This window comes from Tachypleus tridentatus, chromosome 2, assembly GCF_004210375.1.
Source record: "Tachypleus tridentatus isolate NWPU-2018 chromosome 2, ASM421037v1, whole genome shotgun sequence".
Classification (NCBI taxonomy): Eukaryota; Metazoa; Arthropoda; class Merostomata; order Xiphosura; family Limulidae; genus Tachypleus; species Tachypleus tridentatus.
In genome coordinates this window covers 127,133,770-127,152,747 of record NC_134826.1, presented here as the reverse complement: position 1 = coordinate 127,152,747, position 18,978 = coordinate 127,133,770, and the positions used below count along the sequence as shown (strand labels likewise).

The window sequence follows — 18,978 nt, the reverse complement described above, 5'->3', positions numbered from 1 at the left end:
ATTCATGTGAAGAATAAAAATACTTGTCTGTTGTACAGTTTGCATGTTGTATATTTATAGTTGTTTTCATTATTCTTGTATATCTGCTATTTACTCTCCCCTACCACAAAGTGTCATAAAATCAGTAATATAGAGTGAAATGAATATTTGATAAATCAGATATCATATATATGAAAGGTCAAGAATAAGTTGTGGAAGTGTTCAACATGTTAGTGTCATGCAGATTGTAAGATATTGGATAGTTATTGGTATAATGAAGGAATGATCATAGATGCCATACAAATAATAAGAATGGCGCTTATCAAAGTCAAATTTATGGTGAGTGTGAGGCATCTGAAATATTCTGTCTTTAAGAAAGAAGAAATGAATTTGTATTTTATGATTTAAAGTTACATGCAAGATCATGAATAAACTTTTCTGTATAGCACAGACTAATTTTGATAAATCTCTTATTATTTTGTTAATTGTTTATTTATATAAATATTTGTACTGAAGTTACTCTGTTTTGAGTTCAGTACTATACCAAAACTGATGGTACTTTTTAAATATGTGAGACTGTTATTGCTATTTTTCTTTCTTATATTTTCTTATTCTGCATGTTATTTTCCAGTTCTTACAAGATGAACTCCATTACGAAAATGGTTATGAAAGACAGAAGGGTTTCCATGGTAATGATAAATACATTAGTGTTGATGAGTTGTGGAAATCATGGAAAACATCTGAAGGTGAGATGCAGGTTATTTTGTATTTTTTAATATGAGATATGGTGTTTCTTCAGCTTGTAATTTAAAGGATAGATTTTCATAGATTATTTTACTTCATTAACTTGGGGTTTTAGGACCTTTACTGGAACCTTCAGCTTTCCCAGATACTAACAGCCACACATCATTGATATCAGTAGATGAAAACCATTAAATCACAATTTCAATAACAATTTCATGGATGATCATACTTAGATAGTTTGGGGTTTTAGCCATTAAATTAGAGCTTTTGTGACATATTTTATCCTTGAGCAGGTTCGTTAGGATAATCTGGTAAAAATGTAATACAAGATCAAATCCACGTAATAACTAATTAATTTGTTTCTCCAATAAATCTTTACTACAGCTACATTTATTTATTGGCCTAATTTCTTAAAAAAAAACTTTTCAACATAAACTCTATAACTACTGTTGGCTCAATACACTAATAATATTTAACATACATTCCTTTAATTGATGACAAAACTGTTTAACTGATAGAAGCACTGATGCAATGACAACTTGATCAAACTTTTCCCAGTCAGCAACTACACAGTGAGTGATCCTTATGTTTAATCTGAACTCTCACTTCTGCCAATTATGAGAAATTTTTAAATTCCAGGAATAGATTTATAAACTTTCTAGGTGTGTTTTCATCACCATCCCGAATAGCAGCTCCCTCCAGCAAACAACTCTATTATAATATTGGAAATATAACTTAGAACTCTCAAACTTATGCATCTTCAGGTACTAACAACCACACACAGTTGTACTCTGTTGAGTCTGAAAGCTAAATTTATCTATAACTAAGTCATTACACTAAATTAAATAATGCAACTGGACACAAAAGGTTAAATATGAAATGCTTGGTCTTATTAAAACACAAACACAGTGTATGTACTAGCTTTTTGGTACAATTGACTGTCAATTTCACTAGATTCTCTTAACTGCTCTCTCATCAAGGTATCATCTGAGTTACAAACTGTTTAAGTTCAATGCTTAGCTTGCAAGAAATGTTCTATTTACATAGAGTGGCTAGCAGTAACTAGTAAGTTGTCATTATATTTACAACATAGGTGAGGCCAAAATCTGTGCATGTCATCTGAACAAAACTTTTAGGAAACTATTGTTGACATTTTTTGCACAACATTGTTATTACAGCAATAAAATCCCTGTGCAGAACAAGTATAATTCATGTGAGAATAATAAGGAAACAAAGATAACTAGTATGTAATCAACCTCGTAGATTTCTCGACCATCTGTTATATATAACCTGTACATGTACAGAATAAAGAATAAATACTATAATAGCACAAGAATACAGAAATGCAAAGCATATTTATATAACACACTTTGTCTTTTCTAATGTAGGCTTCTCCTTAAACCAACAATTTTAACTTTAAAACCAACAGATAAGTTTGCATCCTGTTTGAAGAGTGTATTAACTTTCTATTGCACCCAAAAACACTTGCATGCCACAAGGATGTCACAACCTTTAAACAAAGAAAATACAGCTGATGAAAACACCTTTTAAATAGATTGAAATAAAATAATTTCATACCTACATGATATTTTCAGATAATCTTATTTCTGTGCACTTAATAAGATAGGTCCACTTAATAAAAGGAAGATTGGGTAAGATGGTTGAAGAACAGTAACATGCCTACATACCACACTTTTTTTCAGGCATATCCTCAAGCCAACAATTAAAATTAAGTTTAAGCCAAGTAAAGTTTACTTCATGACTTGGTCAAGAAGTATGTAAACTTTACATTGTTTTTATGAACAACTACATCCCACATGGATAGTACAACCGTTTAGGAAAGAATAACATTCAAACCCTTTAACTGTATTTTAAAACCCGAAAAAAAGAATAAGACCATTTATATTCTTACAAACAAACTTTAGTCATGATGTAAAAAATGTTGTATATTGTGTAGGAGTAATATAAAAGAACTTCTTTACATGTCATTTTAACATCATTTACAATATCTTACTATGACAAGTAAAAACCATTTAATTTAACTTTGTTTAAAATCCATATCCAATAAAATCTTATGAGAAACTGGCCTTTAGAAAGCTTTATTATAGATATATATGCAAATAAAACATTCAAAGGATTAGTATTAAAAAAAATAATTATGAAAAACTGTGCATATAATTATCCTTTAAATAAGAAAAACATAAAATACCCTTTAACACAGGAATGCAATACACAAATACATATCTATATGTATATGTATATATATATTCACACTATACATACAAAATATACCTCATTAGTCTTCTATCTTCCACACTCACTGAACAGCACTTCTTAAAATACAGAAATATATACAAAGGAAAAAATACACCAAAGTTATCAAATAAAAAATTTTAATGTTCCATATTCTAGAAAAAGTTGTGTATTAGACAGAATATTAATCCAAAAATAAAATTTAGAATAAATATAGCATTATGTGCTGTTTCATTTACAATAAAGTATTAATATGTCCTTATCTCATACTTGGTTAAGGTTTCTCTCACTAACACCTTAACTCTGCCAGAATATTCTACAGGACTACAGGTGATGTTAACTTTTACATTTGTCTGTTAAAATATGCTAGTACTTCTACTGTCTTGTTTTACAGACATTTTTGCAGTTGCAAGTTTAGTACTAGTTATAGTGCAATATACAGAGTTTTACCATAATGGTGTTAGTTTCCATCTTCTCTGGTATCATTACAGCCTGAATTTTCATGCATTTCTTACTGCATCTTGTTCTGAAAAAAATGGTAAGAAGATATTTAGAAAATTCTGTTTTGCTAAAGATTTTATTTGGCATGATTGAAAATATTTTATCCCAATGAAATAAAACACTGTTAATTTCACCTACTTTTAAACTTTTCAATTTGATCCAACCAAAATCCAAAACAAACCATTTTATTTCCATTCATTTAGGGCTTAGTAGTTGATTTCATTGTGTAATTTATCCATTTATGTTATGCAATACTTGTGAATGAATTCATCTAATGTTCCTGTGTGCATGTGTGACCACATATTCATACTGATTTAGATACATATTTAACCATATACTTATATCTCTATTGCACATTGTCATAGATGCTTTTAACTGAAAACACTGCTTCTTGCTCTCACACAAAATATTTCCTAACTGTTTAAGATTACTTTCTGGAGCTAATACTCAATAGCATGGTTCTAGTAAAGTGCTGACATCTCTACATTTTGTATTTTCAAGAAACTAAAAATAATGACAGACAGTATTCAGCTAAACTAAAACTTGAGCTAAAATTCTCATAGGTCAGAATCAATATGCATACTTTTACTATAGTATATATTAATATACACTGTTGGAAAACAACTTCCTTCCTACACATGGAGAAGTTATCTGCCTTTCAGGTGTACAGGATAAAACTTTGCAGAGAGCATGTTGATATAATTTGTAGAAATTCACAACTTAGCACATACCTTGTCTGGTGAACATCAGTTGAGAACTTGTAAAGTAAGAATTGGCACCTCTTTTCAATAATTAGTTTTGTGACCATATTACAGTAATCATAAAATGTAATGTACCTTACAATGACTTCTTATCTGGCTGCCTAATCTAATCAATCACTGAGCCATAAGGATTCAGCATCAGGTATTGCACTGCCTATTCCTGAATCAGTTCATTCCAGACAAGACCTTGACTTCCTTAATCTAGTTGACCATATTTTTAAATGTCAGGGAAGAAATCTGCTTAGCCTTACAAACAGGGGCCTGTGAAGGCATTATAAACCTTCCACCAGTGGACTGTCGACCACACCAGGCTGAGAAATTCTGAATGTTGGGGGTATGGTGTGGCAGGCATATTTTGATGAGTAGTTTGCCCCTGCTATAGGATAGCAGAACAGTGAGTTTGGCTTTATAGCTCACTCATCAGTTCTATCAGACCCCAGGTTTCATGTGATCCATGGTTGTTTTTGCAGTGTACCTTCTAGCTTGAAGGGATTTGTCACTGTTGATTAGCTGTTCTGGATGCACCAAATTATGAGTGTTTTCCTTTTTTAATCTGACAAAAATTGGATGAGAATTTCTTCTAGATCTGACAACTTTCTTATACTACAGTAACCCACTCTCTCTTGGTCATAACTCATTCTAGTTGTGAAGAATGTTAATTCCTTTCACTAAGAAACTTTCTTAGGCTTACAACATAAGACTTAAAGTAAAGGGCAGTATACAATTCCCCAGAAATAGCAAACTCCACAATACAAAATTTTTCTTCTTCCTAATCACACTGCAATATTTTCAGGTAAAACTGAGTTAACCTTAAAGTAATGGAATAGATACACTTCATAATAGGAAGTTTTGCCAAGATATTATTTATGAAGTAATGCCAAATCTCTGAATAACTGAACAGTGCTGTTAAATAGAAATATGAGTTGAGGCACAAAGTGAAATACAAAATGCATAACCTTTATATTGAAGTACAAACATAGTGTAAGTGCTTGTTTTAAGGAGCAGTGGACCCTTACTTTTACTGGTTTCTATTAACTACTTACTCTTAACTATTTTGTTCCAATATTTTTTAATCTAAATTTCCTTTTACCATAAATGCTATGCATGTGACTGTTTATTTTCACTACAGCATAGGTGAGACTGTAACCTCTAGATACTATCTGAACGACTGTTGCAGGACATTGCAATTGATAAATGTGCAGCATTGCAGCAATATTCACTCCAGGTACTGTTTACCAAAAATAACAAAGGAACAAAGGTAGATAGAATGAAATCAACTTAATAGCTTTTTTTTTAACAGGATAGAGAATAAATTCACAATAAACTCTATAATATTATAAGAAGATAGAAATACATGGTATATTAATATCCCACATTGATAGGAATGGAGGATCGAAGCAGAAATTTTAATCCTTTTGTGTCTCTGTGGATATTCTATATATTTTTTGTTGTTTTATTCCAGTTCACAACTGGACAGTAGATGAAATAGTCCAGTGGTTAGTGACCTATGTTGATCTGCCTCAGTATGCTCAGAATTTTCAAGAGAATAATGTGAATGGAACTGCTTTACCAAGGTAAATATTGTTTTTTATCAATAAAGATCATGAAATATTGAGAGTTATTCCAAGCATTTGAATTTGCTCATTTATATATATAGTATTAAAAATTATTGAGATATAATATATAGTTAACTTTTATATCTTTTTGACAACACAACTAATACTACAGAAAAGTTCATTATGTTAAAAGAAAAATGTAGGTTCAAGAACTAAATTTAACTCAAAGATACAATAACTTATACGCTGAGTGCTTTCAAAAAGTTGACCTCTCTTCTTCAGGAACAAACTGCGAATGATCATTTAAAGCTAAGTGTTAGATAAAGTGAAGTCATGCAGGCCATCATGGAAATCAAAAAGTGTTTTGAGTAACTTTCAGTTTATTGTTGTAAGTTTCTCATTTCTGGTGCAGTACTATCAGAAAAAAGAATTCTAGGTATAAACAAGTTAGAGATGCATTATTTAAAAAAACGAAAAATGGTCAGAAGAAACTTCACTGAGTATTAATAAAGTAAAATAAAAGTTAGATATGAAGACATTACAAAAGGAACATTAAACAGATATGATGAAAAAAATAACATGGACATTATCATAAGTAAGTAACGAATGTCAGAAATTTTAAGAGTAAAAATTTAAAATTCACATTAAAGAACCAAAAAAATTTTACTTTCTAGATAAAGAGTGAAAACGAATGTTCGGAGATCACTGATCCCAGAATCTAGGTATATTACAAAAGGTCGAACAGTATTTAAAGTTACAATCCAATTGGTTTCTCTTATCTCTCTGTCAGCTGTAGTTGTGAAATCAGTTGCAGTACGAATGTTAGAAATGTTAAGAGTAAAAATTTAAAATTCACATTAAAGAACCAAAAAAATTTTACTTTCTAGATAAAGAGTGAAAACAAATGTTCGGAGATCACTGATCCCAGAATCTAGGTATATTACAAAAGGTCAAACAGTATTTAAAGTTACAATTCAATTGGTTTCTCTTATCTCTCTGTCAGCTTTAGTTGTGAAATCAGTTGCAGTGCTGTTGAGAGATGCATCATTAATAGAATAACCCAGTTAGTTAAAGTGTTGGGCAACAGGGAGGTCTTTTTCAGTGTTACTAGAAGAGTTATGACTATTGAAATGCTATATAAGAGTTGTTTGGATCTATCATATGTACTAGTGATTGTATTTTCTACACTATATGAGGTGAATGGTATTTTGTGCTGTGCAAGTAATTTCTCTAGAAATTTTAAGTGTTTTTATAAACTTTCAGGTTAGACAATGAACTTTATTGCATCTTTAATATTTTCTGTCTTGGCCATGCATAATAAACAATAATAAATCTAATTCAAGTAAAACTAATAATAATAGATAATTTATTTTAAAAGGTAAGCAAAAAATATTTTATATTATTAAGCCTAATCCTGACCTTGAATTATAAATGACTTAATTTGATAACAATTAAATTTCATTTATTCATTTGATTTTACATCATTATAAAACCACTACTACTACTACTACAGCTGTTGTATCCGAATTGGCCTGATGAGCCCTGTTATTGGGTGAAAGTCAACATCAGCAATGTATAAGGGTGATATGATGATTTTAATGTGTTCGTCTTTGCTTTCACTCGTACATTCTTAGAAATAATAAGAAACAAAATACTTAACTATGCAACATCAATGATACATAGTTAATCACACAAAATCGATTACTTTTAAATTTTTAAAAATAAAACATTTTGTATTACTGAGAAAATTATTTTATGAAGTTTTAAAGGAACATTTTAATATGATGTTTGTTTTTGTATTTTAGGATGGCAGCAAATGATGTAAGCTTTCTGACATCTGTTTTAGGTATAAATGATGCTATTCACAGACAGAAATTAGCACTGAAAGCAATGGATGTAGTTCTTTTTGGACCACCAAAATGTAAGATTTTTTTTTTTATCCCTCTCTTTAAAAATTTTTCTTTCTGCTACTTTTACTATTAATGTGTTGTTTACATGTGCTTGAAGTGATTTTCTCTTTTTATTAGCATATTTAAACAGTTATACTGAATTAATGAAACAAAAATTTTAGTGTGTCTTTAGTAGCATAATGCTTTAGAACTTAGAAACTTCTTCATTTATATTTGTGTTGAAATCATACACAAATCTTTACTTTAGAATGATTTATTAACAAGCCTACTAGACCAGCCTACAAAATAAGGATATCTTGCCAGACATATTCCAACAACAGATACTTTTTTATCCTTTTTTTGACTTGTGATGTAATTTAATTTTATGTGTTATATTTGAATTATGCAAAGGGAGACAAAAAAAGTGGTTTCCCTTAAAAGTGTTGTTAATTTGTTATATATATTATTAGATAACAGAAAAATATATAAAATTATATGTTTTTAGAATGCACTTAGCAAGATATGTTCAATGAAATATGATCTCAAATCCAAATTTTAATACTACCTTTCATAAATACTAGATATTTTAATGATTTTAGTTGCACATTCTCATAAAAAGGGTTGTGCACCTGCTATAGTTCCTTATATCTTCCTATTCCAATTTTCAGGGGGGGGGCACGTTTTTGTCCACCTCTCGTAAGTACTTGTTTAAGATATCAATAATAATAATAAAAATAGCACAATAAATTAAACTGAAACTTTTGATTATAAAATGAACATTTTCATAAGTCTCTCCTTTTGGATCTTAAGTTTCTAAGAGGAAATTATATTAAAGATATAAAAATGAGTAATGAAATTTATTGTGATTCTTAGTTGAAATTAATAATGTTACACCATTTTGAACTTAAGTTTTTGGCTCTAAATTTATTAAAATGAAACTGAAAATCACAGAGTTTTTCTGTTTTGTGCAATTTGTCAATTTTACACTCAAGCAATGAAAATTAATTTGTTAATTTTAGGCTAAATTCTCATTTTATTCCACATTCTCCAAGAAATTTTCTTAACTTTATTTTAAAAAATTAAATTTTATGTCTTACCATAAAGAACTAATGCATTCCAAACATGGTGTGAAATCTAAAGAACTGAAAGTGTTGGTTTTGTCCCAATAATGTCAATAATTTATTGAAGCTCAATTTGTAATGAATTTATAAAATAATCTAAATGTAATCTTTTAGACCACAGTTATGTAAAAGACACTTTCCTGGTGCTGTCATTGGTAGTGGCTGTTGGTGGTTGTTGGTTTGCTTTTGTTCAACATAAGTTCTCTAAGAATCATCTTCAAAAGATGATGAATGATATGGAAAGTTTACAGAAAGCTGAAAATGCTCTTCTGAGGTTGCAAGAAGAGTAAGTTTGAATCCATAAAACAAAATAATTTGTTTGATAACAATATGATTGTTTTGTTGTAAGATTTAAAAAAAAGTTCAATATAGTTTAATCTAGTGTGAATCACTTTTATTTAGGATAACTTCAATTACTATCAGTAGAGTCTTAAGCATCAACTGCATAAGGATCTATGTTATTTTCTTCCTCCACTTGATTTTAATTAAAGCATTTACTTATGTAAAGTTAAACTGCAATGCTAATTGGTTGTGTTCATCTTAACAAGCTGGCTTGAAAATATCTTTAATTTTACAAAATGTTATTTCCATATCACTATTTGGAGTTATTGTTGTTTTGCAAAAATTATTACATACTGCAAGATTCATTAATAATGACCAAATAACCTCTATAGCTAAATGTAATTGGTTAATGAAATGCTTCTTTAAAATGAATAACTATCAGTTACTGAAGTAAGTTGAATTAAAAATAAATAAATAAATAATTGGAAATTACAGGCTAATATAATTTTGAAATGGTTGAATTTCTTATGGACTGACCTTGCTTGTTTCTTACTTGGAAAATATTTCTGACATCATACTATGACATACACTAACATCATGCACCTTAACAGTTGAAGCAGGAAAAGTCATAAGAAACTGCATGATGTTTTTATATCTAATTGGAAACTAAGTCCTGCTTTAAAAAACAAAACAAAACAAGTCAATAACAGCTGGTTGTGTTTAATAAATTGTTGGTATGACTAGTGTAATTGTTTTTAGAGAGAATGAGAGGGAGTTAATTGATCATTTGAGAGGTTGTATTTTTTAGTCGTTAAATGTTTATGAGCCTGCTGAAATAAATCACTGATTTTATTTTGTAAACAAGATGACAAAAAAAAACAATTTTCGTGTAATTTTACAAATCATTAATAAAATTCCTGAAGTTTTCTCAAAAATCATTGTTTTAACAATTGCTTCTTTTACAAATCATTAAAAAAATTACATTAACTGTTACTTCATAATTTTATGGTAAAAGTTATAAAATGTCACTTGCACTTTACTGTACTTTACTATTGTAAATTTAGATATACTAGCTGTTGCATTAAATATTTAAGATATTAGTAAATACTAATACAGAAATTTGTAGATCTAATATCTCAGATATCTCAAATATAACTATTTCAGTCTGAATAAAGCACGTCAAGAACAGGAAATTGTTGTTATTGAAAAGGAAAATCTCGAGAAAAGACTACAAGATGAGATTAGTACAACAAAGGTAGTTAACAAATACAAGTCTTTAGTTAGGCCTAATGTTTGTAACACAAATCTTCTTGGACTGTAACTTTTGTATTTATATTTTTCTCATTTTTCATAGCTATTCTTTTTCCATTTTCAAATTATAGATGGGTAAAAACTCAACAAAAGGTTACATTTGGTTGGGTTTTTGCTATTTGAAATAAATATGAAAAAAAAACTGAATATAAAAAAATAAACCTTTATTTCAATAATGATATCTATTATATTCTAATAATTATTTATTTTTGTCAAAATGTGAATGTTTTCCTTATATTTTTTTATTTTGCAGTAGTGCTGTTTCATCTTCATCTGAGGCTTAATTTGTGGGTTAATTATTATTATTACAAAATATAACCATGCAGTTTTATTTTTTTCATGAATGAAACACAACTCTTTTTCTGTAATAACAGAATTAAAATATTTTGTTTAATTAGAACCAAAATGATAATGGCACTAGTGATGGTACTAACAGAATGCAACAACTAGAAGAAGAACTTGAGCAGGCCCGAGCAGAGCTGGAATGGATGAAGAAAGTTGCAGAACTGAGAGCCTGGGTTCCTCCTTCTGCACTCCAAAACTGGCTACAACTGACACATGAGCTTGAACTAAAGCATTATAATGCCAAAAAAAACTGCAGCTGAACTACAACTATCTGCTGCTAAAGAAGGGGTAATGTTTCCCAATTTTAAGAAACAAAATTCTTATCAGTAGTTAAAAACCAGATGATGAAAATTGATAAAATATTTTATCTGTGGATCTTTTGTTTATGGCTGACCCATATCATTTAACATTTTAAGCTTTGTTTGGGTTAGTGTATTTCTATAATTGCTTAATGAATTCTATTACTAAATATGTAAGAAAAGAAAGATCTCCTGGTTTAGGACTTACAGCACTTAAAATCCAGGCTAATGTCCCCCTGTGGACATGTTGGAGGTAACTTGTTGTGTAGCTTTTTGCTAAAAATAATCAACAACAGTGAATGTACAAAAATGGTTCTTATTTTAACATTTTAACCATTGTCAGCATACTTGTAGCAATGATTCAGTGGCATTGGTTATTGTTTATTTATTTTAATAAAATTAGAAAGTAATAGAAAATCCATCCAAGTGTAATTAAAATTATATCTACCACTTGTACCTCTGTCTGATTTGCTATTTCCTCTCTTTTTTCTTTAATATTTGGATTGTTAAAACTTGAGTGATTTTTTTTCTTGTTAATCAGACAAAGCTTATTAAATCTATCTGTGTAGTTATATAAAGCCTATTATAGAGCTGTAACATTTAAATTGTTAACAACGACAAACATGCATGATAGTTTTGTGAAAACAATTAATTAGTTTTTTTATTTTAATTTGAGAGATGCACTCACCTAACTAAGCTTGAAATTAGAAATGGAGTTGAATGTTAAATTACATTCTAACACCAACTTGAAGAACCTAAAGATTTAAATATATCATCTAAAATATATGTATCATTAATACTATTTATCAGCTCTTTCTTTGTGATATAGAATAAATGTAGAATTTAACTTTGTGTCTCTTTTATACCAGTGTGAAAAGTTGAGACGGAAAAGATCAAATTTTATGGGAATATTTAGGATTGCTCACGGAAGTTCCATTGATGACGTAGATAGCAAGATTCTTCAAGCAAAGTAAGCTTGTATAAACAGTCTTATCAATGGAGTGTTTATTTAATCACTTAAGGTCATGGTAGCAGTGTGCTTATATTGATGCCTGGTAAATCACTAAGAAAATTTACTGTGTGATGCAAATGCTATTGAGTAATCGTTATAAATGTCTATTCTAGCTATTTTATATTAGTATTGTTTATTGAATGATTTATGTTAAATTCGTTACTGTTATTATATAATGGTTGTTCAGTGTTTTAATAAAATTTGTATTTCATTGTTTGATATTATTCATGTTTCTTAAATTGTTGTAATTCGTATTAAGCCATCTTCTGCTCTAAATATCTAAATAGATTATGAATAAAATTCATACCAAACTGTCTGGTGTTATTAATGTCTTGTTAAATCCCATTAATGTGAACAATAATGTTTTAGTTTCTGATTTTTTTGTACAGATCAGCTCTTTCTGAAGTGACTCAAGATCTTCAGGAACGAATTCAACGTTGGAAGCAGATTGAACTCCTTTGTAACTTTTCTGTTGTATGTAATCCAGGACTAAGTCATTTGGAAGCATTGTTGTTAGGAAAGACAGCCAGTGACACTTCAGGGCAGAACTATTCTCTAGGTAGTTATTTATCTTTATTTAATATCTTTAGATTTGTAGCAAGGACAGATTATTTTTTTACTATTATTGTCTCCATAGAAACAAGTATTTTAATTAGACTAGATGTCACTTGGTATATAATTATAAAGATAAAACTTGAGATATTTTGTCCTGTTTATGTCTTCTGTGTTTTGTTTTTGTAAAGTTCCTCTCTAAAACTTGTGCTTAGGTTAACTTTAAGATAAAGTTTTACATTTTATTTTCAGGAGTTTCAATGAGAAGTACATGTATAACACCATCTGTCCTTTTTGAATGTATTTAATCCATGTACAAGTTACATGCTAGAGAGAACTTTATATTTTATTCTTTCTATCATTATGTAGCTCTAACCAAAGGATTTTGCTGAATCTAGTTTACATACAGTATTAGTTACAATATAGCATCTGTTAAAAGTATTTTAGAATAAATCTGTAGTGTATAAGTGTTACTTGTGTGTGTCACTTTATATACTTTAAGTTAAAAGTTTGCAAACTTTGGTTTAATGTAATATGTTTCTCTCTGTAGTAGGTGGTTTACCATGTCGTGGCAGTGAAGCAATCCTGTTACAAGACAATAACACACCTCTGTATGGTAATGCTGGTCTTGGTGCAGGTTAGTGTAGTGATGAGCTGAATTTTTACACAGTTTTGTGATGAAAGAAGAGAACTGAAGAAACATCTCAGTAATATTATAATTTATGCAACAATTTGGTTACCATTCTTCATATGTGTATATGTATGTATACGTGTATATACACACACACACACACACACAAGCTTACTGCCTGTCATGTGATTGACAATGCTCATTCATTTTTTTAATTTTCTTAAAATTAAATCTTAGTAAATGTTTTATGAATGTGTTTTCTTAAAATTGATCATAGTACAATGTATCTATGAAAAATATTTATCCTTTTTCTAGTATTTTCATGAAAACGTTTTTTTGTGTATTTTGTCTTTTCCTGTAAGTTGTGGCTTACATTTATGTTATTTTCTTTTATTTTCTTGATTAAGCCAAATACATTGAGCCATGTGAAAAACTAGTTCTCAAAGAAATATTTCTACATGGCCAAGTGTCTGATCCTGGAATCTATTAATTGGTATTGCAAAAGCAATAAATTTTATGATGAAGAGCAAAATCACAAAGTTATATCTTTTCAGAAAAAATGCTAATAATATTGTTCACTACATGTTTAAAAGTTTCCTACTTAAGGAGGAAAACATCAATAACAATTTATTGTTTTAATGCAGCGTCATATACTTGGTTGAAAAAATATTTTCAACCTAAGTTGAACAAGTCTAAGTTGTTTTTAATACATATACTCACTCTCAAATCCATAATTTAGTCTACAGATGCATTCATGGCTGTCAGAATATTCAAAGAACTTGTTTTGAATATGATGATAATATATATAAAACATAGATACATTAATAAAAACATTGTAAAATCTTGACTCGACTGGGATTTGAACATGAGACTTTCGCATGATAGTTGACCACTATAACCACTGTGCCATCCAGTTTTTACTAATTAAATGTTAACAAATGGATCACATATATAATGAAAAATATCATGTTATTGTGTTTTTGACTCATATTGTAATATCTTTCTCTTAACATGATGAGTTAATGATTTAAAAAGTTATAAAAAATCCACACTCAACTATAATTTGAACTCAAGAAGATTTCTGCTCGAGACAAATCACCTAGCCAATTTGAACATTATCAACAGAGAGTTAAGCACTACTGATAATTGCAGTATTCTTAACAAAGAGTGGATTTTATTATTAGATAGATATTGCAATCAGAAAATTAAAAGGAAAAAATGTAATAATATTTATTGTGGTCAAATATTCACTTTGCCTGATATTAAGTCCATTAGCTTTTAAACAGAACTGTGCATGGCCTAATGATTCTTGTACTGGACTATGAATCCAAGAGTCTATTATTGGAATCCTGTTACCCAAAAAATTATGCTTTTACACTTCAGATTCCTAGTTGCATTATAACAGTGACATTAAAATTTTATTATTAGATTAGAGTAGTCCATGAGTTGACAGTGGGTCTTGTTGCCTAAGTGTCTTCTCTTTAGGCTATCATTTTAAAACAAGTAAAAGTTAGTGCAGATAGCTATTGAGTGGCCTAGTATGTGTATTCAAATAAGCAAATAAACTCTCCTACAAAGAAATCTTTTTTAATTATAATATTACCATTACAGATAACAAACTGGAAATCTTCATCTACAGTAGATCTTTAAATAGTAATTTTTATATTATTTAATTATTTTCCTCCTAAAGAGAAGTTCATAAGACTTTGTACAAGAATGGTAACTTTCACACATCCAAGAAGAGAATGTTAAAATCTTTCAAAATAGTTCCCATTAAAGAAGTATCCAACTAAGATAGCTGTTTCTCTGCTCTTTGTAAAGAGACTAAAAATCACAAAATTGGTGCATTTCATTCATTTTGTCATACATCCTTTAAACTGTTGTAGCGGTTGAAACATGAACTGTAGTCTTAATGTATATCTAAAGGTAATATCTTCAGCTGTTCAGATGCATTTTTTGATCTCTTATAAAAGTAAGCAAACTTCAAAAGATATCATTTACATTCAAAACTGAGATCTCTACTAAACAAGGAAACAATCAACAAAACCAGACCTTATAAAGAACATGTCAATATGTTTCAATGACTGCAATTGTATATTTGACTGTTTAATTTGTTGCATCCAGTATATTGAATGTAACATTTTACATATGCAAGCTGTTATGCAAAGCTGGCAACAGATTTGAGAACCAACAGCTGAAACAAGTAACAAATGGAAAGAGTATTGTCTGATATCCTGCTAAAAGATGGTCACCCAAAATGCCACTTCAAATACAATATAATAACAGACATTGGTTTCATTACTCTTTCTTTTGTAGAGGCCCATTATATTTTGTATAATAATATGTTTTCTATAAAAAATTGAAGGTAAAAAGCCAAGTTGCAAACATAATTATTTCTCAGAACTTGTGTTATTTATGTATTCATATTGCATAACATGGTGCTCCTAGTTACCTTGTTTTCAAAATTAAGATCATTTATCATTTTCTATCAGTGTGTTAAAGTTTCTTCTGCTATTTTTAACAAGTCTATACACTTTAGGATTATTTATTAAATAGTAGCTTCTGTTAGCATGAAGAATGCCTTTAATATATTTCACACTATTTTTTTTTAAATCATTATCTCCTAATTGTGAGTTACTTTGCTATATTAATTCCATGGTGATTTTCTACTTCTGGCTTTACTTAGTTCACCATCTTGTGCACAACTCTATTTTAACTTTTCTTGTTCCTGTACCTCGATTTTCTTTGTTTGTTTCTCACGTGCATGGCTTGCAATTGCATTCCACTGTAGCTCTTAACTCTCAGCCTATCAGTCCTAGCCTCATTTCAAATGGTCAGTCATCAGTAATTCTGCCAACTGAAATGCTTAGAAAAGGTAAGAACATTTAATCAATTATTATGGAATGACTTGATGAAGATATTTTAAAATAAATACATTTAGTAACAGCCAAAAAAACCTCACAATAAACTGATTTTACTGCATAGTTGATACTTGCAAGTGAATAATATAAAAGATATTTATTTGTTAATAAATGTTGCTCCAGTTAAGTTAGAATGAAATTGTCTGTGTGTGATAGTGTATTAAATTACCTTCAGGCTTCCAGAACATATTCGTAATTATAATAATATATTATCTGTTTAACAATATTAATATAAATAGATTTATCGTACTTAACAACCGCAAGAAATACTTGAAGAAACCTAGTAACCTGTTATCAGTCAAAAATTGGACCTTCCCTCAACAAGAGTGAAATTTATGTTCTCCAGCAATAAACATTAAAACCTTTACTCAGCTTTAAAAAACACTGTTGCAAATTGCTTAAGAGTTCTTTTAATAAGCTTATTTTGATATCTTTTTAAAATTTTCTTCAACAACTCTTTTTTTTTCACATAGGATCTGTCCCTGTAGGCCCTATTGCACCATTTCCACAACATTTGTTTGGGTCTAACACTCAAAAAGAGAGCGCAGTTATTGAAGCAGTACCTACAGATCTTAGTAAATATCCCTCTTATTCCTTACTTTTAGTGGCACCCAGCATATCAGCCATTAATAATTCTGGTGGTGAACTACATCATAAAGATTCTCCATCAGAGCAAGATGAAAAGAACTATGATGTTGAATCATTAGACAGTAGTCTTGCTCTTCATACTGGCTCTAGTGACTATAGAAAACCTAACTTTACTATTGGAGATAGGTAAGAGTAAAAACCTTTCAGAGTAAATTATAACACATATTATTTGTGTTTACCTTTTTATTTTTTCATATAATTTACATAACTTGATATCAAGTTTTATTTAACTATGTGTATATATATGTCCTGTTACTTCAAACTTCAATGAAAATAGTTTGTTCTATATTTAATTAGTATATGGTTTTGATAAGATATTTTTAAGCTAGATATATAAGTTGTTTAAAGTTCTTGTGAAACATAATGCAGTTATTTTAACAAAACTGCTTCCCTTAAAATTTTATTTTGATTTTTATCTTTTATATGTAGTCCACTGGATATTAAGTTCTCTTCAACTCCAGTACAGAAGTTGCCAAGGAAGATGGTGAAGAGTGCCAGTCATCATGGTGCTCACTCTCTCTCTTCCCTTGAGGTTCCTCAAAGCTTGCATAGACACACTGTCCCCAAAACTGGAATTAATCGACGTGAATATAATACGCTTCCTTCAAATTTCATGCCACGTAATACAAGCGATCTAACCAACCAGGGTTCTCTTGGCAAACAAAAAAAATCTGGAACACTGAAAACTATCTTTAAAAGAAATATAACAAGTACTGCCACAGCAGATCAAGGAAACTCTACTGATTCTAATTCAGTTACTGGAGAAGGCGAGATGAAAAGAAGAAAGAAGTCCTTTTTAACTGAACTAATTAAGAAGAAATCAAAAGCTTTGTAATTAATATCACATTTTCTAGAATTTATTGCTTGATAAAACCTCTTTAGATCAGAGAAAACAAAATATTCTTGTACTGTTGCCTTCAAATAAATCCATGGACATCCCATCAAAGAACTTTATCTAAAATTCAGAAACAGACTGATTTACAATATTCACTTTTTTTTTTTAAATAATGTTATGAACACTGATGTTTTTCAGTGATAGTTTTCTGCTTTTATTTACTTACTATTGGTGCCTGTGAAAATGAAAGGTTAATTACTATAAGTAAGGAAACTTTTTTATACATGTTTTTTATCAATAGTGAAACTGAAATTAAGTATTATAGATTATTGTTCTTTGAACAGCTGATTTGTGGAAGGAGTTTATTTTCCATTTTGTTGTTGTGACTCATTTAAAGTACAGTTAATGTTTTCTTGTAAAATAATTTTTATACTGGTTGTATGGAAATCAATAAATTTTAATATTTTTATATATGTGATCAACTTCTTATTTTGAAAAAAATTTATTATGTCTGCCCAACATAATGCTCCTGCACTATATTTAACTATTGCTGGTCGTTGTTTTTGTTTTAATCAAGTGTAATTTCAGTTTTTATATTTTGTATCAGGAGCCAATGTATCAAGATCATACTGCTTTTTGTTGTTTTTTTCCTGTTATAGAATTCAATTTTAAATATGTCATGTCTGATTGGAAACAAGAAATTTTGCTAATGTCAAACAAGCAGAAGTTTAAAACTTGTACCTACTTTAATATGTTAAAATTGTATAAATTAAGTAGTTGCAGTACACTTTTTCAGAAATTAATATCCAAGCACATGATTAATAGTAAACATATGCAAGCGTCACTAAAACTTCCATTAACCAATGTTTTCACCTGAGGAAATAAAACTATGGCAATACTCATGTAAAATCTCTTAGATACTAAACTAAATAGGAAAAGGTTAATTTTAAAGGGTTTAATTAATTGTTTCCCATTTGGTAATTTTCCTTAAAACACGTACAATTGTTTAATAATGAAAATCCTTCAAACTGGTACTTCAAGAATTGTCTAGAGTTCCTGCAAGTAAATAATGTTCAGTGTTCCAACATGGAACAGGTAAACATTTTTCATTCAAATAATCTTTTCTGTTAGTTATAGGCAATACCTTTTGAAAATTGACTATAAGTTGTAAATATAACTAATGGCTCTTATTTACTAGAGATTATAATTAAAAATTGATCGTTATAATAAACATTTTTAACTATTGACGAATTTGCATGAAAGAACGAGTCTCAAGATACCCCGCAACTCGTTAAAGCAGATATGATAGATTAATAATATTTGAAATTAAAAGCAGGA

General features: G+C 29.3%; 1 pseudogene across 1 annotated transcript in view; it reads left to right on the top strand.

Moving 5' to 3' along the window:
* The window catches only part of LOC143245058 (stromal interaction molecule homolog), a 58,912-nt pseudogene extending 40,803 nt beyond the window's left edge, over nt 1–18,109 (top strand). Inside the window, exons 4-15 of the transcript XR_013025454.1 lie at nt 611–725; nt 5,701–5,812; nt 7,600–7,715; nt 8,919–9,090; nt 10,251–10,341; nt 10,796–11,030; nt 11,911–12,011; nt 12,443–12,612; nt 13,156–13,242; nt 16,028–16,111; nt 16,631–16,931; nt 17,235–18,109. The product of XR_013025454.1 is annotated as a stromal interaction molecule homolog (transcript). The remainder of the gene's footprint in view (nt 1–610; nt 726–5,700; nt 5,813–7,599; nt 7,716–8,918; nt 9,091–10,250; nt 10,342–10,795; nt 11,031–11,910; nt 12,012–12,442; nt 12,613–13,155; nt 13,243–16,027; nt 16,112–16,630; nt 16,932–17,234) is intronic.
* Nucleotides 18,110–18,978: the final 869 nt, after the last annotated feature.